This window comes from Triticum dicoccoides, chromosome 3A, assembly GCF_002162155.2.
Source record: "Triticum dicoccoides isolate Atlit2015 ecotype Zavitan chromosome 3A, WEW_v2.0, whole genome shotgun sequence".
NCBI classification, from domain to species: Eukaryota; Viridiplantae; Streptophyta; class Magnoliopsida; order Poales; family Poaceae; genus Triticum; species Triticum dicoccoides.
Genome location: NC_041384.1, coordinates 118,740,564 through 118,753,726, shown reverse-complemented (window position 1 = coordinate 118,753,726; position 13,163 = coordinate 118,740,564).

The following is a 13,163-nucleotide window of genomic DNA, read 5'->3' as shown; positions in this document are numbered from 1 at the left end:
CTAGTTTATTTAGTAAGTGATTATCATAACTACTTTATTTATATTAAGTGCTTAATAGAACTAATTTATTTACTAAGTGCTTAATAGAACTAGTTTATTTAGTAAGTAGTTAATAAAACTAGTTTATTTAGTAAGTAGTTAATAAAACTAGTTTATTTACTGTTAGGATTATATATAAGATATTTTCAAATGTTTTTTTTTCATATTTTGAACCATTGAAATGCAATGACCATCAATAAGTGGCCTATGTTTTGCTGGAGTGTTGATTAATTTCCATTCCGGCAAATTTCAGGCGCTCGACATGTCCTTTTTTAGCAAAGGTCATGCCGGATTTTTTGGGTTTTGTCGTCGAGTTATAATCTTTGATTTTTGAACACAGGAGATGTCTGATGACGATGGGATCCTGGAGTGTGTGTACTTCTACGATGACCGATGTGTGTGCGACAGGTTTCCTCACCTGCAAATCGATAGGTTTTTCACCGTGAAGCTGGAAGAGACCTTCGATGTTTGTACGGTACGCAATGACAAGCATTTCATCGTATTTAATATCATCACTTGTGCTTCTTTTGTTCAAGTGTAATTTATGGATTTTTTTCAATTCGATTAGTACATCCCATGCCATGCTAGACCATATGTATTGGAGAAGCTTGGTTTTGGTTTAGATGACTTTGAGAATGTGGGGACGAGGAGGGCTCACTTAAGAACTAAACATGGTTATGAGTTTCTGGTTAAGTTCTACAATGCGGTCGATCGCTCCCATTTTGGTTGCTCTAATTGGGAAGCTCTCTGCAAGTCATATGGATTTGAGGAGGGAATGCGAATAAGATTTGATATTCGTCCCGAAGATTATGATAATGATGATAATATTGACATCTGGGTGGATGTGGATATGCCTCCAGTTTTGCCTAGATGTGAGTTTGCCAAACTAATTTGTTAAGTTCAGTAATTTATGTTGTTAATTTAAAACTATTTGGTGTTCGTCCGTACTAAACTTATTTATTTATAATTTTCAGCTTATTTCTTATCTTCAAGAAATACTCGGAAGGTAGTAGACAACACATACTACAGCTATGACTCCAAGCTTAATTGTGAGGAGAAAGGTTATCTTGTCTCATTCATAGAAGATGTTGAGGCCTTCAAAAACAGTCACTCTATCAGCCCAAATTGTACTAGATACGTGCCATTAGTCCATACATTGCTTGATGATAACTTCATTGCCAAAAACTTGGTAAGATTTTGTTAATGATGGTAACTTCATTGCATACATTATTCTTAAGTAAACCATTGCTAACTATATATGTTACTATTCCATTTTTGAACAGAGGCTCCCGAAGCAGGTTGTGCCTGATATGCTATTTACCGAAGGTGATATGCATATGGTTAGCTTACGACCAACTCCTTCGGAGGCTTACCATACTGCATACTCGATTTCTTCAAATGACGCAAGGCTCAAAATCAAAGAATGGAGCAAAGTGATGAATGCGCACACGCAAATAAATTGGAGACAAAATGAATATGCGCAAGCCACAAGTTGGAGATAGGTTTATGTCCATTCTCCATTATGGTGAAGGACCGGTTTATCTGTTTTATGGTATTTTAGCTAGGAGAGAGGAGTAGGTCCTAAGTATTAAGAACAATTAGTTAGTGTTGATTATATATGACTACAATGTCTTAGACTTGATGGTGATGCTGAGTAGGAGTAGTGATTATGATTACTATGATGATGATGAGGAGGAGTTGTTATTATAACTAGTGACGAAGTTGTTATATGACATTGGACGAAAATGATGATTATGAGGAGTTATGTGACAATGATGTATTATTATGGTAAGTTGTTAATGATATTATGGTGATGATAAGTTATTATGTCACTGGGTGAAAGAACCGCCGATTAGTTTCAAATGGATGGATCCAAAGTGACCATTGGTTACTTTGGATCCATGCAGTTGAAACTAATCCAAGGTTCTTTCACCTAGTGATTTAATAACTCATTATGATGTAAAAACAATCTCTAAATTGCTACTGTATGAAAAATTGTATACAGGTATATGAATGCGACCTAAAATTCAAGAGAAATGGAATAGGGAATAATAGTAGTAGCGATTGTTTTCGAAAGCGCTACTAGTAATTAGCAGTAGCGCTTGACTAGGCAAGCGCTACTACTAAGTAGATATAGCAGTAGGGGTGCCTATAGGCGCTACTGATAAGCATTAGCTATAGCGCCTTATCAGTAGTGCGCCTACCCGCGCTACTGATAGGCCGAAAACCGACGCTACTGCTAGGCTTTTCCCAAGTAGTGCTTTATTGTATGAAATGCAATCGCCATGTAATTGCTTTACTTTATCACTATGCGGTAGCGATAGTTCTAGAAGCAATAGTTGGCGAGACGACAATGACGCTACGATGGAGATCAATGTGTCAAGCCGGTGACGATGGAGATCATGACGGTGCTTTGAAGATGGAGATCAAAGGCACAAGATGATGATGGCCATATCATGTCACATATTTTGATTGCATGTGATATTTATCTATTATGCATCTTATTTTGCTTAGTATGATGGTAGCATTATAAGATGATCCCTCTCTAAATTTCAAGGTATAAGTGTTCTCCCCGAGTATGCATCGTTGCTATAGTTCGTCGTGCCGAGACACCACGTGATGATCGGGTGTGATAAGCTCTACGTTCACGTACAATGGGTGTAAGACAGTTTTGCACGTGCAGAAGACTCAGGTTAAACTTGACGAGCCTAGCATATGCAGATATGGCCTCGGAACACTGAGACCGAAAGGTCGAACGTGAATCATATAGTAGATATGATCAACATAGAGATGTTCACCATTGAAAACTACTCCATCTCACGTGATGATCGGACATGGTTTAGTTGATATGGAGCACGTGATCATTTAGATGACTAGATGGATGTCTATCTAATTGGGAGTTCTTAAGTAATATGATTAATCGAACTTTAATTTATCATGAACTTAGTCCTGATAGTTTTTGCATATCTATGTTGTTGTAGATCAATGGCCCGTTCTACCGAATTTTAATGCGTTCCTAGAGAAAGCTAAGTTGAAAGATGATGGTAGAAACTACATGGACTGGGTCCGTAACTTGAGGATTATCCTCATTGTTGCACAGAAGAATTACGTCCTGGAAGCACTGCTAGGTGCAAGACCCGCTGCAGGCGCAACTCCGGACGTTATGAATGTCTGGCAGACTAAATCTGATGACTACTTGATAGTTCATTGTGCCATGCTTTACGTCTTAGAATCGGGAGTTCAAAAACATTTTGAATGTCATGGAGCATATGAGATGTTCCAAGAGTTGAAATTAATATTTCAAGCAAATGCCCGAGTGTAGAGATATGAAGTCTCCAACAAGTTCTATAGTTGCAAGATGCAGGAGAATAGTTTTGTTAGTGAACACATACTCAGATTGTCTATGTACCATAACCACTTGACTCAGCTGGGAGTTAATCTTCCTGATGACAGTGTCATTGACAGAGTATGGGGCGGCCCGGGCACGCCCATGCGCGTCCTCTTGACAGTCCCAGCCCAACATCGACCCCACAAAAACCCTAATACAGGCGTCGAGCTCAAACCCTAGCTCACTCTGCCCCTCTCTCTCTCGCTCTATCCACTCCTCTCCCTCTCCCTTTCTGATCGCATCCACCACGATGAGTAGCTCCGGCAGCGGCTCCGGCTCGATGCTCGACTACGAGGAGGAGATGGCCCTCCGCATTGCACTGGAGAGGTTCAAGGTGGAGACCTGTGGTAGCTCTGGATCTGGAGCGTCGACGCAGCTCCCGTGTCGGAGCAGCGCGGACGCCGGAGCTGGACCCTCCCGGCCTGCTCGCAACGATGCAAGGACAGCACAGTCCGCGCCGGTCCTGTGCCGTCTCCTTCCCCTGCCGGCCGCTCCTTCACGCGGTTTGCGTTGGGTGCTTGTGCCCGCGCCTCCGGCCCGCATGAGCACTCCAGAGTCGGAGGCGCGCATGGCAGCATGAACTAGAGACGGACGCGATAGAGCAGTCCGCGTGCTGCCTACACGGGACGAAGTCGGATGCTGATGAGGATGCGTGTCTCCTCGCATGGGTCTACCACCACTCCCACATGACGGCGGAGACATACGCTCGCTGCCTCCGACGTAAGAAAACTAAGGCGCTCCGGCTTGTTATTGAGCAGTCGGTGAAGGAAATATGCCCTAGAGCCCATAATGAAGTTGTTATTTATATTTCCTTACATTATGATAAATGTTTATTATTCATGCTAGAATTGTATTAACCAGAAACTTGATACATGTGTGAATACATAGACAAAACAAAGTGTCCCTAGTATGCCTCTACTTGACTAGCTCGTTAATCAAACATGGTTAAGTTTCTTGACCATAGACATGTGTTGTCATTTGATGAACGGGATCACATCATTAGGGGAATGATGTGATGGAGAAGACCCATCCGTTAGCTTAGCATAATGATCGTTAAGTTCTATTGCTATTGCTTTCTTCATGACTATTACATATTCCTCTGATTATGAGATCATGCAACTCCCGAATACCGGAGGAACACCTTGTGTGCTATCAAACGTCACAACGTATCTTGGTGATTATAAAGATGCTCTACAGGTGTCTCCGAAGGTGTTTGTTGGGTTGGCATAGATCAAGATTAGGATTTGTCACTCCGAGTATCGGAGAGGTATCTCTGGGCCCTCTCGGTAATGCACATCACTATAAGCCTTGCAAGTAATGTGACTAATGAGTTAGTTACGGGATAATGCATTAAGGAACGAGTAAAGAGACTTGCGAGTGATGAGATTGAACTAGGTATGAGGATACCGATGATCGAATCTTGGGCAAGTAACATACCGATGACAAAGGAAATAACATATGTTGTTATTCCAGTTTGACCAATAAAGATCTTCGTAGAATATGTAGGAACCAATATGAGCATCCATGTTCCGCTATTGGTTATTGACCGGAGATGTGTCTCGGTCATGTCTACATAGTTCTCGAACCCGTCGGGTCCGCACGCTTAACGTTCGATGACTATTTGTATTATGAGTTATGTGTTTTGGTGATCGAAGTTTGTTCGGAGTTCCGGATGAGATCACGGACATGACGAGGAGTCTCGAAATGGTCGAGAGGTAAAGATTCATATATTGGAATGTAGTATTCAGACATCGGAATGGTTTCGAGTGGTTCGGGTATTTTACAGGGTACCGAGGGCTTACCGGAACCCTCCGAGGAAGTATTGGGCCTACATGGGCCTTAGGGGAGAGAGAGGGAAGCCCATGAGGGGGGCATGCTCCCCCCTCTAAGGGAGTCCAAATAGGACAAGGAGAGGGGGCGCGGCCCCCTTTCCCTCTCCCTCTCCTTCCTCTTCCCCTCCCGTGAGAAAGGAAAAGGAGGGGGGGCCAATCCTACTAGGAGTGGAGTCCTAGTAGGACTCCCCTCCATGGCGCGCCCCTCCTGGCCGGCCGCCTCCTCCTCCCCTCCTTTATATATGGGGGCATGGGGGGTACCCCAGAGCACATCAATTGTTCTCTTAGCCGTGTGCGGTGCCCCCTCCACAGTTTACTCCTCCGGTCATAGCTTCATAGTGCTTAGGAGAAGCCCTGCGCGGATCACATCACCATAATCGTCACCACGCCGTCATGCTAACGGAACTCTCCCTTGACCCTCTGCTAGATCAAGACTTTGAGGGACGTCATCGAGATGGACGTGTGCTGAACTCGGAGGTGCCGTACGTTCGGTACTATATCGGTTGGATCGTGAAGACGTTTGAGTACATCAACCGTGTTAACCTAACGCTTCCGCTTTCTGTCTACGAGGGTACGTGGACACTCTCCCCCTCTCTTTGATATGCATCTCCTAGATAGATCTTGCGTGATCATTGGAAACTTTTGAAATTGCATGCTACGTTCTCCAACAGTGGCATCCGAGCCAGGTCTATGCGTAGATGATATGCAGAAGTAGAACACAAAGAGTTGTGGGCCATAATAGTCATACTGCTTACCACCAACGTCTTATTTTGATTTGGCAGTATTGTTGGATGAACCGGCCTGGACCAACCTTACACGACGACGTTCATGAGACCGGTTCCACCGACAGACATGCAACTTGTTTTGCATAAAGGTGGCTGGCAGGTGTTTGTTTCTCCAACTTTAGTTGAATCGAATTTGACTGCGGCCAGTCCTTGTTGAAGGTTAAAACAATATACTTGACAAAAAATCGTCATGGTTTTGATGCGTAGGTAAGAACGGTTCTTGCTAGAAGCCCGTAGCAGCCATGTAAAACTTGCAACAACAAAGTAGAGGACGTCTAAATTGTTTTTGCAGGGCATATTGTGATGTGATATGGTTAAGACATGATGTGATATACATTGTTGTATGAGATGATCATGTTTTATAAAATTTATCGGCAACTGAGAGGAGCCTTATGGTTGTCGCCTTATTGTATGAAATGCAATCTCCATGTAATTGCTTTACTTTATCACTATGCGGTAGCGATAGTTGTAGAAGAAATAGTTGGCGAGACAACAACGACGCTACGATGGAGATCAATGTGTCAAGCCGGTGACGATTGAGATCATGACGGTGCTTTGAAGATGGAGATCAAAGGCACAAGATGATGATGGCCATATCATGTCACATATTTTGATTGCATGTGATATTTATCTTTTATGCATCTTATTTTGCTTAGTACGACATTAGCATTATAAGATGATCCCTCTCTAAATTTCAAGGTATAGGTGTTCTCCCCGAGTATGCATCGTTGCTACAGTTTGTTGTGCCGAGACACCATGTGATGATCGGGTGTGATAAGCTCTACGTTCACATACAATGGGTGTAAAACAGTTTTGCACGTGCAGAATACTCAGGTTAAACTTGACGAGCCTAGCATATGCAGATATGGCCTCGGAACACTGAGACCGAAAGGTCGAACGTGAATCATATAGTAGATATGATCAACATAGAGATGTTCACCATTGAAAACTACTCCATCTCACGTGATAATCAGACATGGTTTAGTTGGTATGGATCACGCGATTATTTAGATGGCTAGATGGATGTCTATCTAATTGGGAGTTCTTAAGTAATATGATTAATCGAACTTTAATTTATCATGAACTTAGTCCTAATAGTTTTTGCATATCTATGTTGTTGTAGATCAATGGCCCGTTCTATCGAATTTTAATGCGTTCCTAGAGAAAGCTAAGTTGAAAGATGATGGTAGCAACTACACGGTCTGGGTCCGTAACTTGAGGATTATCGTCATTGTTGCACAGAATAATTACGTCCTGAAAGCACTGCTAGGTGCAAGACCCGCTGCAGGAGCAACTCCGGACGTTATGAACATCTGGCAGACTAAATCTGATGACTACTCGATAGTTCATTGTGCCATGCTTTACGTCTCAGAATTGGGTGTTCAAAGACGTTTTGAATGCCATGGAGCATATGAGATGTTCCAAGAGTTGAAGTTAATATTTCAAGAAAATGCCCGAGTGTAGAGATATGAAGTCTCCAACAAGTTCTATAGTTGCAAGATGGAGGAGAATAGTTCTGTCAGTGAACACATAATCAGATTGTCTGGGTACCATAACCACTTGACTCAGCTGGGAGTTAATCTTCCTGATGATAGTGTCATTGACAGAGTTCTTCAATCACTACCACCAAGCTATAAAGGCTTCGTGATGATCTATAATATGCAAGGGATGGAAAAGACAATTCCCAAGCTCTTCGCGATGCTAAAGGCTGCGGAGGTAGAAATCAAGAAGGAGCATCAAGTGTTGATGGTTAACAAGGCCACTAGTTTCAAAAAAAAGGACAAAGGGAAGAAGGGGAACTTCAATAAGAATATCAAGCAAGTTGATACTCCAAGGAAGAAGCCCTAGTCTGTACCTAAGCCTGAAACTGAGTGCTTCTACTTCAAAGGGACTGTTCACTGGAAGCGGAACTACCCCAAGTATTTGGCGGATAAGAAGGATGGCAAACTGAAAGTTATATCTGATATACATGTTATTGATGTGTACCTTCCTAATGCTCGTAGTAGCACCTAGTGAGGGAGTCTTGGATAAGGGGGTCCTCGGGCGTCCGGGCTATGTGACATGGGCCAAACTGATGGGTCGTGAATATACAAGATAGAAGGTTTTCCCTCGTGTCCGGATGTGACTCTCCATTGCGTGGATAGCAAGCTTGGCGGCCAGATGTGTAGTTTCCTTTCTCTGCAAACCGTCTCTATACAACCCTAGCCCCCTCCGGTGTCTATATAAACTAGAGGCTTTAGTCCATAGAGGCAATCATAATCATACATGCTAGACATCTAGGGTTTAGCCATTACGATCTCGAGGTAGATCAACTCTTGTAACCCCTATACTCATCAAAGTCAATCAAGCAGGAAGTAGGGTATTACCTCCATCAAGAGGGCCCGAACCTGGGTAAACATCATGTCCCCTGCCTCCTTTTACCTTCAATCCTCAGATGCACAGTTTGGGACCCCCTATCAGAGATCGGACGGTTTTGACACCGACATTGGTGCTTTCACTAAGAGTTCCTCCGTGTCGTCAATAGAAGGATCGATGGCTTGTCTTATCGTCAACAACAAAATCACCTCTGGAAGGGCCCTAGCTCCTGGGCAGATCCTCCAGCTTGGAAGTTTTACCGTGGGTGCCCGCTCGGCCGTTAAGCCAAAGCCGGCCCCCAAACCACCAAAAATCATCTCCGCATTGGCCTCGAACACTCCGATAAGATGGATCCAGCAGATGTTTCATCTTTGAATGAATTGCTAGATCGCATCGCCGCCCTGGGACTCAATTGGATATGGTATTTTATCACTCTCTGGTAAAAAATGAAAATTATTTTCGTGAGCGCATACTTTCTGTTTTTATCAGCAAGATCAAACAACAATCTCCCAAGAAGATCCTAAAGGCTTTGATTGGCACAAACATTAATTAAAACATAAAAAACACAATCATAACATAGGCTAGATAAATTATTTATTACTAAACAGGATCAAAAAGTAAAGAACCAAAATAAAATTGGGTTGCCTCCCAATAAGCGCTACCATTTAACGCCCCTAGCTAGGCATAAAAGCAAGAATAGATCTAGGTATTGTCATCTTTGGTATGCAATCCATAAGTGGCTATCATAATTGATTCATAAGGCAATTTAATTTTCTTTCTAGGAAAGTGTTCCATGCCTTTCCTTAATGGAAATTGGAATCTAATATTTCCTTCTTTCAGGTCAATAATTGCACCAATCGTTCTAAGGAAAGGTCTACCAAGAATAATAGGACATGTAGGATTGCAATCTATATCAAGAACGATAAAATCTATGGGCACATAATTCCTATTTGCAACAATAAGAACATCATTAATCCTTGCCATAGGTTTCTTAATGGTGGAATCCGCAAGGTGCATATTTAAAGAACATTCATCAAATTCACGGAAACATAACACATCACACAAAGTTTTTGGAATCATGGAAACACTAACACTCAAAAAGAGACCCGGGGGCCATAGGTTTCACTAGTGGCTTCTCTCATGATAACATGTATTATGGTGGGTGAACAAATTACTGCCGAGCAATTGATAGAAGAGAGCATAATTACGAGAATATCTAGGCAATGATTATGAACATAGGCATCACGTCCGTGTTAAGTAGACTGCAACGATTCTACATCTACTACTATTAGTCCACACATCGACCGCTATCCAGCATGCATCTAAAGTATTAAGTTCATAAGAACAGAGTAATGCTTTAGGCAAGATGACATGATGTAGAGGGATAAACTCAAGCAGTATGATATAAACCCCATCTTTTTATCCCCGATGGAAACAATACAATACATGCTTTGTTGCCCCTACCGTCATTAGGAAAGGACACGAAAAGATTGAATCCAAAGCTAAGCACTTCTCCCATTGCAAGAAAGATCAATCTAGTAGGCCAAACTAAACCGATAATTCGAAGAGACTTGCAAACATATCAAATCATGCATATCCGAATTTAGAGGAGAACCAAATATTATTCATAGATAAACTTGACCATTAATCCACAATTCATCGGATCTCGGCAAACACACCACAAAAAGTATTACATCGAATAGATCTTGTCGGTGTACAAAAAGAGGGGTACACTTTTTGTACCCCTATAACTGTGCACGGGCAGTCCGAGCCGCGGGCACCACCACACCAAACAAGGCAAGGGAGGTGAGCCAGGGTAAGACCGAAGCTCGAGAGAGCTACGACACCAAGGCCAAGACCATGAAGAGCAGAGGGGACGAAGCGGACTCCCCTGGCAAGATCCTTGCCGGGAGAAAGTTCTAGCAGCCCCGGCAAGACCCTTGCCGAGGCAACTCGTCCCGTGCCTACGAAGCGAGTCACCCTTGAGTCCACTGCCCCCAAAGGGAAAGGATTCGGGAGACACCCCCGTGGCGGCATGCAGATCTTTGTGAAGACATTCAAGATCAGATACGCACTAAAGAGATGACAACCCTTGGCGGGATCCCAGCCGAGGAAGACCACAAGGCCCCCGGCAAGCGCCTTGCCGGGGATGACAGCAGGCGCCTTAGCAAGACCCTTGCTGGGGCCCCGGCAAGGCCCTTACAGAGGACACCTGCAGGGACACCATCAGGCCCACGCCGACTAAACCTCCACCACCGCATGCATGCAGCTGCCGACCCAACCAGCTGGGCAGGCGCCTGCGTGGCGGCATGCGGATCTTTGTGAAGACCCACCACTGCGCCACCTCAACTACCTGCCTACCTACGTGGCATCGCAGGCGTCGCTGGCTAGGGCGCATGTCGACACAAGAAGGAGCGGCGATGATGGACGAGGCAGATCTCTCCCCTGTCCCCGATAAAGCAAGGACACCTAAGCAAGACACATTAAATGCGCCTTGTCATGTAATGCGAGGGATAACCTCGCATCACTATTCCTTTTCCACCTCATGTGTGCCACTGTGGCAACCCCTTTTCCTATAAAAGGAGGACCGAGGCGACCAGGAGAAGGATTCGGCTTTTTGGAGCTCCTCATGCCCCATAGCTAGCTCAAGAACACAGATATACAATCCACCAAAGCAGGAGTAGGGTTTTAGGCATCCTCGCGGCCCGAACCTGGATAAACGAACCGTGTGCTGCCTGCTCGATCCGCTCTTCTCACGACCGCACGCCCCGCCAACCATAGAAGGGATTTTTGTGTTACCATAGGTGTCTTTCCGCATCGACATCTCTGGCGCGCCAGGTAGGGGGCTCCAGTTGTGAGAATCGGCTCTAGCAATCAGCCCAGCACTCCTTCGTCTTCGTGGCTCTTGGAGAAGGAAGGAGACCGCGAGATCAGCGCTCAAGCGACTACAAACAGAAGCTAAGTTGAGTTGAACCCTTATTTGTTCTATACTTTTTATATGAGGTTATTCCCCCCCGGAGATGTCACACCTTTGTATGAGAAACCTGCACACTAGGGGGCTCTACCATGATCGGCAACGCCCTTGCCTTGTTTCGAGTCCGCTCAACAGCTCAAGCGGCTGCGTCGAGAATGGCAAAGTAGCCTTCCGCGACCAACAACGCTCTCGATTCTGACTCGAGTCAAGCTCGACAGTTCGAGCGGCCATGTTCAGAACCGAAAGGTGGCTCATCCGGCAGCACGCGTACCCAGCAGGCCCATGGGGATCCGTCCCCAAAATGCTTCTAGGGGCTTCCGTGCTGGTGAGCCTACCCAATCGGCGTAGGGCGCACATACAAAGAGGAATTGAACGAGGAAATAACGTGCATGAAATTAAAAGTATTGCATAGTTATATTAGATCACATCATTGATGTGGTTCTAACTAAAGATGAAATTTGTCTTGGTCGTGAACCCGCAGCGGCGGTGAAGAACGGGATGCCTAATCCCGGCGCTGGCCTTCCACCCTCTTGATTTCATCGATGATGCTGATGACGGGCTTGATGCGCTCCTTGAGCACTGTGAGGTCAACACCCTCCGGCAAGCTATCCATCGTGGCACCGAAGTCGAAGTCGGGATTCTAGTACGCCATCTTGGTGAGGACCTTGGTCATGACCCCCCGGCCAACGTGGCCGTTCGGTTGGAGTGAAGATAAGCCAAGGCTCCGAGGACGCAATCGAAGAACAGGGTCAGCTTGGTGTTGATGGTCCTGCTGTGCTCAGGGGCGTACCTCACGTTTGGCATCCCCATGGTGGCCAACTGCGAGGTGACCCTGCCGGCGACCTCCTCTAGACGGTTGATCCATCTGTTCTCGCCCGCCACATAATCCTGGTGGGAGGCAGCCTCGTTCGCCCGCAGCTTCTTCTCCTCCTCCAGGCTCCTGGTCAAGGTCTACTCCCGAGCCCTGCTCTCCGAAAACATCTTCTCGAGATCCTCCAGCTTCAGCTTGAGATCTCTGACGGAGTTTTGCGCTTCGGAGAGCTCCCCAGCCCTGCTGATGACCGCTCCTTGCGCCTGCACCAAGGCGCTGTTGAGCGTTCTCTTCTCGTTGGACAGCTTGAGGGCCTGCTCCTTCAGCTTATCCCGCGCCACCTCCAACTCCCTTACTTTGCCGGTGTGGGGCAGAGCCTGGGCATCGAGTGCCTCCTTGTGCCTCTGCTCCAGCTCGCGAGTCTGCCGCGCGACAAGGGCCTCGAGCTCCTCATCCTTGCCACGGAGCGCTGCGGCAAGCTTCGCCTCACGCGCGGTGAGGTCCTCTTCCTGGGAATCCAGTGTGGCTTGATGCTGGTTCCGGACGGCCTCGGTCGCGGCAGCCAAGTTCGCCGCCTGTTCCTGGGCCTTCTCGATGTCAGCCATCTTCATGGTGAGCTTGACATTGCGCTTGGCCAATTCCTCCTGGAAGGCCCTCTGCTCCTCGTGAGTCTGGTGGAACCAGGTCTGCGTCTCGGGAAAGCGCGCCTTGAAATCCACCTCCGCCTGGTCCACCGTTGCCGTCCTTGACTTAACCTTGTCCAGACGGACACGGTAGAGCGCCTGGAGTTTTCGGAAGTTGGCCCCCATAGCGCGGAACAACTGCTCTTCTGGAGAACCGTCACCGCCAACACCCGGCTCATGGACAACCTCAAGCCCGGTGGCGGCAAGCACCTCGCCGTCAAAGACTTCCCCTTCGGCGGGCGCCCGGGAACTTGACGCCCTTGGGAGGTGGACGAAATGATCATCGCCCACCTTTA